The following is a 15,750-nucleotide window of genomic DNA, read 5'->3' on the forward strand; positions in this document are numbered from 1 at the left end:
CTTCACCATCTTAAGATTTGCCAACTAATATTTAGCAGGACTTCTAATTCCACTAGAGTATTTTGTATGCGCTGAAAAAAATTATTTTATGATATCTTGTTGATTGTACCCCATTCACCAATTTATCACTTAATTTTTGAATTTCAGGGTATATTAGTTAGGGTAACACTGTGTTCAATATCATATTCCATACTAAAACATGCTAGACATTTTTTGTTAGGTTATTCCTCCATGGCAAGCAATGCCTGTGTCATAACAAAGGTTTGGTCTTTGTTCAACGAATGTGTTAGCAGGACCTCTGTTCTGTGTATCTTCCTTATCTAAGATTCAGACTACCACCCTGCAGCTGAAGGAATAGCTCCTACCTGAAACTTGTTCTCAGAACAAGAAAAATAATAACAGTGTACTCAGGCAATAGCTCCTAAAAGTTTCTGCTAGAATATGGTCTATTTCACTTCTGCTTGCATTCCATTAGCCAAAGCAAGTCAGAAGGCCAAACCCAGTAACAAGGGACAGTAAGTAAACCCTTCCTTCAGGGAAGTTTACTAATGGGACCCCAGGCAATTGGCTAAAGACTAGGGGAATACAATCTACCAAAGGAGAATTTTGGTTTTTGCACATTTACTAGCCAAATGCAAATGTTCATTGTGTGTAGGCAACTTTTTCATGTAAAGATCTAAGCTATTTCCTTCTTGTGGTTCCTCCCTGTACATCCCACTGGCAGATGGGGAAAGAGAAAATGAAGAAGCCTCGCTCACTTTGTAGAAGTTTAAGCCTACAAGAGGCACATATCCTGTCATCACATGTGGCTGATGACCTCATGAATGTCAAGCTGGGGAGAGAGGACAGGCTGAGACTTCTAGCCTTTGCTTTGGAAGCCACCCTTGAGTAAGCCCCCTATAGAAAAGGGAGGATCAATTTTGGTGATTGCCAGCCACTTCTACTATGCAAAACCCAAACTTACTATCTTGGTGGGCTTCTTTTCTATACCCACTTTTAACTGCAATTGAAAAAAAAAATTTCAGATTCTTGGTATCTAGGTTTGTTTTCTGTTTTTAATACAGATCCTATTAACTCAAAAACACCATGTCCCTTGTCTAAGGAAATATTCTACCATGTTCCAAATATCAAGTACACAAAAGTTTTGATAGTTTAGAAGAAAAAGATTGTTTCATATTTTGCCTATTTTTTTTTCCAACTGGGGTTATATAACTGCTATCATAAGTTGCAATAGTCTTCAAACCCCTGAATTTGCACATGTAATAATTTAGTTGCTCAACTACCCAAGTGAAAAGAACCACTGGTCATTTATAAGCACAGATAATGTGAGTAGCAAGAGGGACCTCACCAAAATTAGAGATGCAAATCTGAAAACTGACCTCAATGATCAGAAATGAGTAACTAGAAATAGCTGCTTCTCAGTCAACAGATAATTGATTTGTTACCCACTAACCCCAAGTCCCCAACTAACTTCCACCTATTTTGTAGATTGAGTGCTTCACTTCTGCCTTCTCCAAACCTTCTGATGGTGGTCTAGTTGCACATGATTTACAGCCACAGTCATGAGCTTCCAAAAAGATTTGTTTTTACTTCTTTAATAGTTTTGTTTTTGTCTTGTACTTCACTAGCTTCTATATAGACCTTCTCTCACCTTCTAAATAATTAACCCCTTGAAAACAGTATTGATATCATAACATTCACCTGGCACATAATTAAAACATGATACCTATTTGAATTAGGTCAAGTTAAAAATGCATCTAGGCCCAAACCCTGTAAATGGAGATCATTTTTAGATGGTGTTTCCACTAAGTAAGCTGCAGGATGCCCTCGTAGTATTTGTGAGGTCAGGCACACGGAGAGTGCTAATTCCCCTCTCATACCTCCTACAGTTCCTTCTTGCTCCACGCCAGGGACACTGACATCACTGAATCTTGTTTCTACAGCTTCGTATATTAGAAGAGGAACTCAAGAAGGAAAGCGAATTCTTGCCATGCTCTCAACCTTAGTTTCCTTGTTTCCTTTCTTGGTTTCCATGCTGGTCCTGTGGCAGCCCACTGGAAATTGCTTTTAGGCTCTCATGATGAAGCTCTTACAAACAAAGCTTTCTGAAACCTTTGTGGTCTCTTCTTAGCCCCATTCACATTCAAAGGCCAAAAGATCATCCTGCTGATCCTCTCAATTATGCGGACAATTGGAGCCTAAACGCAGAACAGTTTCTCTATTGTGAGATTATACATATATCTCAGCAATGTCATGAAGAAATTAGAATCCTGATTTTGTAGCAATGGAGAAGAAGGAATCATAGGACATACCCTGATATGGACAAGCCACATCATCCTCTCATTTTACTCCTAATAAAGAATGAGTAGACTGCTACCTTTAACATCTTCTCTGGACCTGAAAGTAGAAGTCCCTAATATAAGCAGGAGGTGGTCATCATTTCCAGTATGCCACAGATAAGGTGTGCAACCCAAGCCATCCCTATCTAATTTTTCAGACTTAGTTGCCAACATACTACCTCTGGACTAGATGTAAAATCTTATCCAGTGAATGAAGTGAGATTTTTTTGCTCTCATTTTTCATTGGGAAGATGCACCAAAATACACATGGCATCCTAATCAGACACATTTCCATTTATTTTTTAATGTGACTAGAACCATCTTAGCATCACCCCTTGCCGTTGTCTCTTCAGGCGCTTAGCCTGAGCAGAAAGATGGGTTTCCACTTTACTACTTCAGACTTTAGTAAAGGAAATAATGGTCTCTACTAAAAAACAAAAACAAAACCAAGAAAAATGTTTTAATTTTAGAGCTCTATTTGGGATAAAGGGTACTGTTGTTTGGCAAGATGTTCTAATGGGCTTCTCACAGTAGGAGTTAGGGCATTATCTAACAACAGGAGTGAGCAACTAAAAGTGTTCTGCATAAAAAATTTACAAGTCTGTCTCCCTTGTGGGAACAGGAATTTGGATAGATATTTAGAGCAAAAAAGTTTCTCGCCCTTAATTTGCAATACTCAGTCTCTCAGAAATGTTGTGTGTGTATCTGTGTGTGTGTGTGTGTGTGTGTGAGAGAGAGAGAGAGACAGAGAGACAGAGAGAGAGAGAGAGAGAGAGAGAGAGAGAGAGAGAGTGTGTGTGTGTATGTGTGTCTTAGTGGGAAAAGTGGAGATGAAGGAAGATGTTCTCACAGTCACCCATCCAAAGCCAGCCAGGAGAATAGGAAGCTTGCACACATGTTAGCAATGAAGAAATCTCACACTGGCTCTGGATGGCTGGAGTTTAATATTGACTGTCCTCTTGAACTCCCCATAGGGCTATTCCCTACTGAGTAACTCAGACCTTGGGAAACGCTGCTGAGCTATCACTAGACTTTGAGGTCAGACCAAAGGGAACATCTGGAACTGATCTTAATAGTATTTCTTCTTTTGGCAGTGTTTCATCCTGAAGCCAGTTGGTTAGGCACTATGAGGAAGACAGAGTGAAGAGATCTCTTGGGTGGCTTAATGGTTCATTCTTCCTCCCCATTCAGACCAGAAAAGAAGAGTTTTCCTTTTAAGGTTAGTGACAGTGAAGAACAGGATACATGTACTAAGAAAACTGAAGAAACTGCTGCTCTCAGAGAGGAGACATGGATGTCATTGTATCAGTGTGGTAAGGTGAAGACAAGACTGTCTTAGTGATTCTACCTTGCTCCACTAGAACATGCTTGTTTCAGTCGAGAGGAGTATGATCCCATCCCCAAGAGAGCAAACACAGAAAAAAAAATCATAGACCTTGGAATGGCTTGTAGCCCTCCAAAAAGCCATACACATATCGTATAGCTACAGTAGATAAACATAACGTATAGCTGTAGTGTTTAAATTTCATGGGAGCGGTGACAGGGTGGAATACTATTTCAGGAGGGAAAAAATCTGAAGAGTCTACTTAGTAGAAGTGATAGTTAAAAAATTGAGGAACAAAGTACTAGAACAATCAGATTTGCTTTCAGTTTTACATTATCCACGCCTTTCTGAAATTCCCTCTTGCAATTTACTTTTGCTTGGAAACAGAAAGGGTTTGTTTCAGATGGGGTAGAAGGGAATTTAGCCTCCTTCATGTTATCTCCCAGCTGGTGCTACCCATAGAGAACAGCAAGAGGCCTGGGCCCCAAGGACAAGCAGTGAGGAAGCAAGAACCTAAGGCAAAGGCTTAGAACCTCAGAAGGCTGAGAACCACAATTCTTTTTGTGGGTTTCACACAAATTTCAGTCTCTGGACCAGCAGCATAGCATCACTGGGAACTTGCTAGGATCAGACACTCTGGGGACGAGCCCCAGTCATCCAGTTTAACAAGGGCCTAGAGACAAATCTGATGTCCCCTCAAGTTTGAGAGCCAGTGGGTTACAGGCAGGTGATCCAAGAGAGTGGGGAGCTAGCTAATATTTCAGGGAGAGAAGGAAAGAGAAAAACACCCATAAAAAGCTTCCATTCTCTAGGCTTTTTTTTTTTTTAAATCATCTTTAAAATTTTTCTTTTAGGTCTTAGTAATATAAACAATGCTCAGTTTCATAACTCTGCAGTCAACTCTGCTAAGTGAATGCAGTCCACTTGAAGTTGCTAATTAAAGTCATGAAAGGCAGGCAAGTCAAGGACATAAATCTGACTTGCCCTGGTTGGTTCTGGTATCTTCACTAATCACGTTCAGCCAAATAATCAACAATCACCTTATTTTGTGCTGTGCATAAATGGCAGAAATGTCACAAGGTATGCTTAATCTATACCAGAAAGATTAAGTTATTGACCCAACAAAAGCAAATCAACTTTTAACTACTCAGGATCACTCCACTGCTGAAGGGCACGATCCAAACTCAAAGGTCCTATTTCTGCCTAAGCTTACAAATGATCAAGTTCAACTTTATTTTTGCTTTTTAAATTACTTCCTTCATTGGATTTAGAACTTGAAGGTTTTTTTCCTACTTAGAAAGTATTCAAAATTTGTTCTGAAAATCTATTATTCAACAAATTGCTAAGTCCATATTTCAGTTTGCTCCTGTAGGCTGCTGCCAAGAGTATGAAGTTGAAAAACCTCAGGTTAAAACTCAGGTTCCCTACAATACTTCTCTCAAAGTTAATATGCCATACACCTAACTAGGTAAGTGTGACTTTCCAGTAACTCCACTGCTAGTCCTGGATTGCACTATGAAGCTAGACTCAAGAGGAACATAAACGGAAGCTTCTTTACCTTACCATAACTAAAGTCAAGCTTCTAGAAAAACTTGTCACCATGATTTATATTTTGAATACAATAATTAAGCCTCTATATCATTCCTGATTTACATCTAGTATGACCTAGCATTAAAGTGTTTTCATTGCCCTGCTAAGGGGGTAGCTCAAATGAATCTAAAGGTTTGTTGAATTCCTTTCTATTCCCAAGGTGTAAGCAATCAAAACTGTTTTTAAAATGTATTGCCATTATTGACCCCCTTCTCTTACGGAGGTTAATAAGATGTATCTATAAATAACTTCCCTTTGGGTCAAAAGCTATTTGCTGGCCTCTATCACGTGTTGAATTTCAGGTCCTGTGAGTTCTTGGTCATAACTTATTTGGAAGCTCCTAGCAGCTCTCTTGTGCACTGTTTAATCAGATGCCTTTGTAGATGCAGAGATGTGCCTGAATCCAGGGCTCTCTTCCAGGCCACAGCTGTTGGCTGATTTCAGAGCTAATGAGGATCTGCTTTAAAGAGCTTCAAGGTGTCTGTCTGTCTCTATTTATTGGCAATCAAATGTTTTGCAGAGTTCTTAAACATCCTTTTCTTTTTTTTTCCATACAGATAAGGAAGCAAGGCATTAAGCATCCTTTTATAATTTGTGAGATGTAAGGTAAGTTTTTCTAAAATTCCTTTTATTATTTGCAACATTGAATCAGTCAAATAATTCACACTTCATAGCAGATATAATCGTTACATTTCTTAAGGATCTCCAAGCTTCTCTCCACAGACATACATTTCATTCAAACTAAGAAGTGATTCTTAGTGGAGCCTCTGTGAGAAAACAGCCCTGGCTTGGAACAAACTACAGATAGCCAAATTAAGCCATATCACAAAAGGTAAATCTGAGACCTGGATAACAAGTGCTAATATTTTGGGGGCACTTAGTATTTGCCAGGCACAGATCTAAATGTTTTCTGTGTATTTATCTGGATGTCACAACTACCTGATGATACAAATGTTCTCATTTCTCATTCACAGATGAGGAAAGTGAGATTCAGAAAAAGGAAGTGACTTGCCCAAGACTGCACTGCTGATAAGTGGTCAGGGGGTTCACAGGAGTTCCAAGCTGCAACCTGGGCAGATCTCCCCTTCCCTCACTCTTTTATCTCATTGTGTCCTACTCAACCTCCTTTCAGTCTTGATTTTCATCCTTTGGGGCTGATTAGGCTTCAGCCCTGTTTATTTTCAAGCTCCTTTGTTTCCCTGACTGGCACTCTGATAGCCACATCCCTGACCCTGGTTGGAGTCACACAGCCCAGACATCTGACACTCATTGGTCACGCCTCCTCCTATTGGTGACTTACATCACACTGTGCTTAGTGCTGCGTGCAGGAGCATTATCTCCCACTGCAATCAGTAGCCCACAGGGTGTAAATGTGCTCCCAGTCCTTGGCAACATGGGGAACATTAAGTACTCTAGCATAGTAGAAGCAACTTAATTTCTTGACTGCCTACATGAAAGATGAGACAAAGGCCAACATGTTTGGGCTTGTGTTTCAAGCTGATGGCTCATCTGACACACTGAGGACTTCTTGGGGAGGAGCTGCCCAACCCCTCACCCCCTACACCCACGGCAACTCAGACTGGCAGCACACTTCCAGAACTCCAAGCTGAATTCCTATTAAAGGCATGTGGTTACTGCTTCTGCCTTTTTCCCCTTAGCTGCGATGATACAAATTCCAGGTACAGGAGGTCTGACACATGTGTCCTGACTTGAAGAGCCTATACTATTCATTCATTATCATTAGCTTCTAAAGGCTGTAAAAGAAAAAAAAATCCAAAAAGTCTGTCCATAAATAGTAAACACACTGTCTTCTCCCTAACCCCCCACCAGCACACACCAGCTACTTGAGTCAAGAGCAACTGTAGGCAGCAATTGCTTCTCCTTCAACATTTGTTCAGTTGAGACCATCCCGGGGTCTGCTTTATCTCCCAAAGACCAAAGCCATGGAGAGTTCTATCGTGGAACAAGCCTGGAACAGGTTTATATTTGCCAGATGACTTGGATCATATTGAGATTATTGTTCAAAACTTACTGGAAAAATGTTTCCTATCACATTCATGGGACTTGGGGATTTAAAGAACAAGTGCAAGGCCAGGCTCCTGGCATAAATAATTTCCCCTCATTCCACAGGCCACATGGATTTATGGTCCCTGCCCTGAACCTATGGAGGTGAGAGCCACAATGAAGGCTCCTGTCTTCCTGAGATATTTTAACTAGCTTATTCTGGAAGATTCTTGGACATCAATTATTTACTTTTAAAAGATTCAGTGGGAAACATTTTAAGAAATACTACTGACAGCCAGTTCAGGGGACAACTTTTCTAAACATAGTGCAATAAAATTGGTAATTTTAGCTAAATCACACTCTGTTCTTCAGACACTTGACTCAGATTTTCTTTACTACAGTGAATCCGTACTTGGAACATGGAAACTTGTACAGACTAGCCAAGCCAGCTGTACCCTAATGACCCATTGTCTAAAAGCAATTGTTTCCTTCAACATATACCTTTTAAATGTGTTTTATCAATGACAACCTCCAATAATCAACTTGAATATTTTAGTGGCAGCACTTCTGGGCTTTTATATTGGTTCCCTCCCCAAGTGCAGCAATGGCCGGAACTGAGCTGCTCCAAAGCCAGGAGCCAGGAACCTCATCCAGGTCCCCCACGCAGGTTCAGGATCCCAAGGCTTTTGGCCGTCCTTGACTGCTTTTGCAGGCCACAAGTAGGGAGCTGAATGGGAAGTGGAGCAGCCAGGATTAGAACCAGCGCCCATATGGGATCCCAGCACTTCCAAGGCAAGGACTTTAGCTACTAGGTTACTATGCCTTCATTTTTTTCACTTGGCAGCCTATCTTTTCCAACTTCTTTGTGAGTGCATGCATAATGTAGATTACTATTCTCATATTTGTATTATTTCATATACAACTGCATAAAGCACTTCTTTTCTCACATACTCATAAATAACAAATAGACCTTCCACCATTTTAGCTCCTCCATCATTCAATTCAAGATAAACATATTTTGCCTTGAGGTTGTACTGGTACTTGCAAGAAAGTCAAGTTTTGTACTTAAGCTCTACAAACAAAAGCCACAGCAATTCAGAGTAAGGAAATGTGTGTTTCTTTATTTCTCAATGATGAATGCATATCTGTCTTGATCCAAATCTGGGTTCTAGTTACTAGAACCCATCTTTGTACATTAAGCATTCCTTCTTTCACTTAACAAATATGGGTTGGATAATAGATAACCATAAATATTGCCTTCAGTGATACTGGAATTAAATAGAAGAGAGGACATATATAGATCTATAGAAAGATCTCTAAGTTGCTTCTACAAGAAAAGTAGTGACAAAATGTCAGAGAATTTAAGAAACAGCAGTTACCACCAGGCAGAGAGGAACTCTACAGAGGAAAGTGGTTTCTAGTAACTTTTTCATCAAGGTACAAACTATTCATGCAGTTATTTCAAAACAACAGAAAATGGCAAGTAAGTGGAATGGAAAGGAAGCAAGACAGAACATGAGTTGATCAAGTAAACGCTGCGCGGCAGAAATACATGGTGCTTCATTACATTAGAATGTCTGCTTTAAATATGCTTGAAATTTTGCATTATAAACCGTTAAGGGGCTTTTGGCATAGTGGTTAACTCACTGCTCAAATCACCTCATCCCATCCCCAAGTGTCTGGGTTGGAGTCTCTATCTCTCTTTTTCAGTTTTTGCTGTGATGGTTCAAGAAGTCAAGATCTTACCACCTAGTTAGGAGACCTGGACTGAGTTCCTGGCTTTTTGGGTTCACACTGGCATAGCTCCAGCTGTCAAGGACCTTTACTGAATAAATGAGTAGATGGGATTCTCACACTCTCTCCCCTCAAATAAAAAAATAAACAAAATTTTTCTGAGTTAAAATAGTCCAGGAGATAATATTCTTGCATAGAAAATTTCATGTAATAGGCTATAAACCGTGTGATATAATGAATAGTTTGGGCCTGGAGGAGTGGCAAGGCACAGAAGCCATTACTGACCACCAATCAAATGAACTGAAATTACTCCAAGCCTCTCCATCCATATTCACAAGCCTACTCAACAAAAACTCTAACATAATAAAATGATAGGTTAGAAAGAGTGAGCATTGAGTAAAAATTACCCAGGGTAATTTTCCTAGTAGCGCTGCCTACCTCTAGGGAAGGACTGAGTACCTACTCTGATGACAATAATCAGAAGCACTGGGTTTAGCAACCCATCTCCAAGTCTGGCTTTCCCATATGGACACTGGTTCAAGTACCAGTGGTTCCATTTACTTTTTTTTTAGGATGTATTTATTTTTATTGGAAAGGTAGATTTATAGAGAGAAGGAGAATCAAAGAGAAAGATTTTAGATCTGCTGGTCCACTGCCCTGCAATGGCTGGAGCTTAGCCAGGTAAGGACATAGCGTCAATATTTTTGGGTGAAGCAAAGCATTCAACACTACATTAACCCAAGAGCTCTCAATGGCTCTATATAGCACACATCCAACATTCCACAGGTATGCTATTAATGATTTCTGTTAACTAATTTTTATATAAACACGAATTTTACTTATTAAAACATTTATTTATTTTTATTGTAAAAGTAGATCAAACTTGTAGAAAGAAGAAGAAACAGAGAGAAAGATATTTCATTTGCTGGTTCACTCCCTAAATGGTTACAATGGTCAGAATTGAGCTGACCCAAAGCCAGGAGCCAGAAACTTCTTCTGAGTCTACCATGCAGCTGCAGGTGTCAAGGCTTTGAGTCATCCTTTACTGCTTTTCCAAGGCACAAGCAGAAATCTGATTGGGAAGTAGAGCAACCAGGATACAAACTGGCACCCATATAGGGTCTTGGCACATGCAAGGTGAGTATTTTAGCTAGTGAGCTATTGCGCTGGGCCCAATTTTACTTATTGAAATGCTCTCAGGTACATTGGGAAAAGAGCAGAAAAGCAGGGGAGGTGAGGCAGAGCTCAGCTTCCTGGCAGCATCCAATGAAAGTAAGCAGATTCATGAAATACTGCCCTGGAGGAAGTGCTAGATACACTTTTCATACTCTTTTGCGGATGGCAGAGGATATCACTCTTACAAATTCTGCCTGTATACTTCCTGGGATCATGATGCTTTGAGGAGACAATCAGTGCCATCCTGACTTCAGCCCAAATTAAAATTACAGGAAGTTAAGTTAGAGAGTATCTTACGTTACTGTAATTCAGTGCTGCCGTACTTTAGTGGCTTCTCATTTGGGTATATAATAATTCTCAAATTATCACATATCACCTCATACTTAAATTATATTTAAGAACTTCCAGAGAGGCTGCAATTCAACACACAAACCAGATTCTATTTCCTATTTGTTCTCCTTTTGGATAGCTTTGTTTCCCAAACCTAGGATCCAGTTTGCCAAATAACATCCTAAGGCACTGGGAAAGAGTCAAAATAATGGAAGAGACCAGTGATTTTTCATAAAGCATGTTTTCTGGAGACATGTTTTATCTATATCGGAAACCTAAATAGTATTCAGAGGCGTCTATTCTTTCCAAGGACTACTCAAAATATTTCTTTGAGGAAATGCAGTTCTCTCGACCTCTTACCTCTTACCTCTTAATGACACCCAGGTGCATGTGTATACAAGTATGTGTGTACATGTGTGTTTTCTAGCCTTATTTCAATTTCAGAGAGAGAAGCTCCTAGGGAGATCCTGTGTTATAACACTGAGTCAAAATGACTTGGAAACTCCCTGGATACACTGTGATCAACTGCTCTACTTTTAGTTTTGACAGCTTTAATGCTTCTAAGCCACCAGGCTCCTAATATTCTTCTTCTTCTTTTTTAAAGAAAAACAGTGATGCTGTTTACGCATGTAGTCAGTACGATAATTATCTAAATTTGTTTCTACCACCCTTGTTTGATCTCTGTAGTGTCAACTGATAAAATCCATCCCTTTTAGAAGGCCAAACATCTTTTAGATCCCAGGTCAGAGGTCATTTCCTTGGGGGAAACAGGGGACTTTAAAGAGGTTGTAAAGCCTGGATTTCCTCAAAGAAATCAGTCACATGGGAGAATCTTACAACCTTCAGCTCTCCTAATTCCTACCAGCTGTTTGATTATTTGATCGAACTATTTCACAAGACCATATAGGTTATATGTGTTATATTCTCAGTGTCTATAATAAAAGAACATTTGCAGAATTAACTAAATGAAAGGAAATATGTGTGTAAATAAAGAAGTAAACTAAAATTTTTTCAAAGACAGTTATAATAATAGCACAGAAATATACTTTTCAATACAGTAGTTACTAGCACATGTTGCTATATAAACTTGACCTTAGGTCAATTAAAACTAGCAAAAATCCAGTTCCTTAGCTGTACTACACAAATCTCAAATGCTCAGTGATCATACATGGCTAGTGTATGCCATATTTAATAGTGCAGATTATAGAGCACTTCCATTATGGCAGAAAAGTCTGATGGGATTATTTGAACGACTATAAAATGCTAGCCTAAAGAGAAAATTATTTTTCCAAGACCAACCAGATCATATCATTGTCACTATGATCAATATTACCTATGTGACTGAATCTATTTCCTATAAAATTACTCTCCATATGTTGACTGTATTTATTCTAAATATTTCACCTCTTTTCCCTCTACAATGTAAAAAAAAAAAAAATCATTTGGTGGGGTCCGGCACAATAGCATAGTGGCTAAGGTCCTCACCTTGCATGCGCAAGAATCCCATATAAGACCAGTTCCTATCCCAGCTGCTCCACTTCCCATCCAGCTCCCTGCCTGTGGCCTGGGAAAGCAGTAGAGGACGGTCCAAAGCTTTGGGACCCTGCACCTACATAGGAGACACAGAAGAAGCTCCTGGCTTCGGATTGGCTCAGCTCTGTCCATTGCGGCTACTTGGGGAATGAACCATTGGACAGAAGATCTTTCTCTCTGTATCTCCTTCTCTCGGTATATCAGTCTTTCCAATAAAAATAAGTAAATCTTTTTAAAAAATCATTTGGTTACTTTAATTTAGATGATTCCAAGGAACTATAATTCTATCACTTTCCTGAACACTCACAAGAGTCTCAAGAATTAGGAAAATACACCTTTTTAAAGGAGATATGGGGCCTGTGGATTCTGGATTCAGCCTGGCACCTCTGATAATAAAAAAAAAGTTTTTATTGTTTATACTAACAAAAGTTTTTGGGGAGTGAACCAGCAAATGCAAATCTGTCCATGTCCTTGTCTTTCAAATAAAATTAAAATAAGTAAAATACACTAAAAAAGAAAATTGGCAAAGGCTAGAACAAACATATAATACCTGATTTAACTGAAAATAATCACTTGTTTTAAATACTTATCCAAGCAAAGGCACTGATGTATATGATAGAAAGAGGATGAGAGAAGAGTTAAGAAACAGATGTCCAGATTCAGGCCCAGAAAGCATAAAACAAAGTCCACCAGGATAAATTTATACATGCATTCTTTACAGGGTCTTACAATGTCCAAGGCTCCGTGTTGCCCTTCAACAAGCCAGATTTTACAATTCCACTTATCTCATTGTAGAAAAGAAAAATCCTATCCATTAAATCTATAATTATCTTAACTACATGTTTTAAATAATATGTCACAATTTTTGCCAATCTTTATCATAAAATTCAAAACACAGTTTTGAACCAAATGGTATTGCACAATAGTTGTAATTTCCCAGGTTTCAATAACAGTTAACAAAAGCAATGAACACCAACACTATTTTTGATAGGTAGCCACTTCAATGAAAAACTACTTGTCAACTTAGTTAATCATGATCATTTATTATATTTTAATACCTTCAGATTTTCACATGACATATTCCAGCCTATTTAAAATTATTTATTTATTTATTTACTTACTTACTAAAATTTACTTATTTTTATTGGAAAGGCAGATATACAGAAAGGAGTAGAGACAGAGAGGAAGATCTTCCATCTGATGGTTCACTCCCCAAGCGACTGCAATGGCTGCAGCTGAGCCAATCCAAAGACAGGAGCTTTTTTCCGGGTCTCCCACATGGATGCAGGGCCCCAAAGCTTAGGGCCACCTTTGACTGCTCTCCCAGGACACAAGCAGGGAAACAGATAGGAAGCAGGGCTGCCGGGATTAGAACTGGTGCCCATTTAGTATCCCAGTACGTTCAAGGTGCATTCAAGGACTTTAACCACTATGCTATCACACAAGGCCTAAAATAATTTATTTTCCTAACAGCACAATTAAAACCATCAAACCCTACAAATTAAAAAGTACACAATTAGCCATTTTTAAAGTACATTTTCAGGTAGGGCACTTGTGCCTATTATGAACAAATCTTAAGTTTTCTGCTTCACTCTCTCCATGCTCAGTCAACCTTTATCCTGCAGAATGTCTTCATTTACATGTGTGTAAAGAAGTTGGCAATGGTGAAATTGTATGGTCCTACCACTTGGCTTTCTGAGCAATTCAGGTTTTGCTTCCTAGAAGTGTTTGTGCTTCCTTTTCTCTGCTGATTCCAATGTGAAAACAAAGGACCACCAATCCTTTGTAGTCTGTCCACCTCCTACAAACCATTATTTTGTAAGATTGGAGAGCTCAAATGCCTTATATATTGAGGTAGATAATACCAGGGAGAGAGAGAGAGAGAGAGAGAATAAAGAAAGATGAGTGGAATGGTGAAAGGTCCTATCTGAAAACATTTACATTTGTAACATGTGTTTCACTGTTCTAACTCATTGCTTATGGTCTAGAATTGAAATTTTGGAATTTCTGCTTTAGAAGATAGTTTACAGCAGGGCTGAGAGATGTCCTCGCTAATAACCTCAAGGATGTTTTGTTCTAGTGAAGTTGCAAGGTCCCGCCTTTAAAGGCGCTATCCAGTCGATTTAGGGTTAAGTTTTCCATGTTTTAGATTGTATATGTAGATGAAGGAACCACTGAGCTAGAACCAGCTCCATCTTTTAGACTGTAAAACTTTAACTAATTAGGAGCTAATGTTAAGCTTCAATTTTTCTCCATCTTCCTCCTAAAATACCTTAATCAATACCTTTGCTTAATCAAGGTTTCTTTATCTAATACCACAGTTTATCAAGTTCTTTTTGACTAAGGATACTATCCCAAACCATGGAGGACAGATTTATAATTTGCCCAAATTTCTTACTTTCTTTTTTAAAGATTTATTTATTATTTTTATTGGAAAGGCAGATTTACAGAGAGGAGGAGAGACAGAGAGAAAGATCTTTCATACGGTGATTCACTCCCCAAGCGGTCACAATGGCTGGAGCTGTGCCAATCTGAAGTCAGGAGCCTCTTCCAGGTCTCCTGCATGGGTACAGGGCCCCAAGGCATTGGGCCATCCTCCACTGCTTTCCCAGGCCACAAGCAGGGAGCAGGATGGAAAGTGGAGCAGCCGGGGAATAGAACTGGCGTCCATATGGGATCCCAGAGCATTCAAGGAGAAGACTTTTGCGCTATGCTATCGCGCCAGGCCCAATTTGCTCAAATTTCATGCAAAGCAATAACAACAAAAAAAGAACTCTGAGATTCTTTGTGGACTTTGATGGTGCAGTGTTTGTGCAGCTGGTATGCCCACTTCCAATGGAAATAGCATTGCAGCTGAATGGGCTTATAGTATACTGGTGTAAATTGGCACTGTGTTGTGTTTAAATCCTGCACAATTTAGGATAAGCAACTAATCTCTCTACTTTAATTTCCTCATCTTTTTAAATTGAATGATTATGGTACCTGGTTCAAAAGGTTTTTATATATGTTGATGAGTATAAAGGTCTGTCACCCTGTAGGCACTCAGGAAACACTGTTTCATAATTACATGTCCCATAATCATTCAATAATTTTCCTAAACAGAAATGACACAATAACATTGAGAAATTTGATAAGGGTGTTTAGTTGGAAGCATATACACACAGAGAAATGAACTAAAAACAAAACAGAATTAGCATACGTAGGGTGCTTACCATGTGTCAGACATGCTGATAAGTGCTTTCTTGGCATATATCAAAGTCATCTATTCTTCACAACATCCTCCTGAGTTATGAACTCCTAATGACTGTATTTTGAGTGTGACTCATGTGGTGACTGGTTCTCTCAACCTAGTTAAGCTAGACCTAAGTTTCCCATAATTCTCTTTCCTGGTTCTTGGTTTGGACTGGCCAAACGTGGAATCTGCATGTGACCTGGTGTTAGAAGTGAAACAGCTGTCATTCCTCTCTGAAGACCATTATGATTCAATAATTTCATGGGCAGACACAAAAGTACCAAGAGGCTCCAGCTGTCTGCTTTTCTTGATTCCACACCCTGCTACCTTTTGGCACTTCTGGCCTGGGTGATGAAACCAGATGTTGTCACTTGATGCTTGACTACGAACCCTCTGAGGAAACAGCTCCCTCGTCACAGTCCCATTTTGATCATTGCACACACCTCCTCTCTTTAGTATACTGAGGAATGGCTCCTCTGCTCTTCCAA

The 15,750-nt window shown here is 39.3% G+C and overlaps 1 long non-coding RNA gene across 1 annotated transcript in view; it reads right to left on the minus strand.

The window, feature by feature from the left end:
• LOC121164928 overlaps positions 1–15,750 on the minus strand; it is a 225,823-nt gene that overhangs the window by 209,836 nt on the left and 237 nt on the right. The window lies entirely within an intron of this gene.

This window comes from Ochotona curzoniae, unplaced genomic scaffold (genome assembly GCF_017591425.1).
Source record: "Ochotona curzoniae isolate NIBS_2020 unplaced genomic scaffold, NIBS_Ocur_1.0 contig_883, whole genome shotgun sequence".
Taxonomy (NCBI): domain Eukaryota; kingdom Metazoa; phylum Chordata; class Mammalia; order Lagomorpha; family Ochotonidae; genus Ochotona; species Ochotona curzoniae.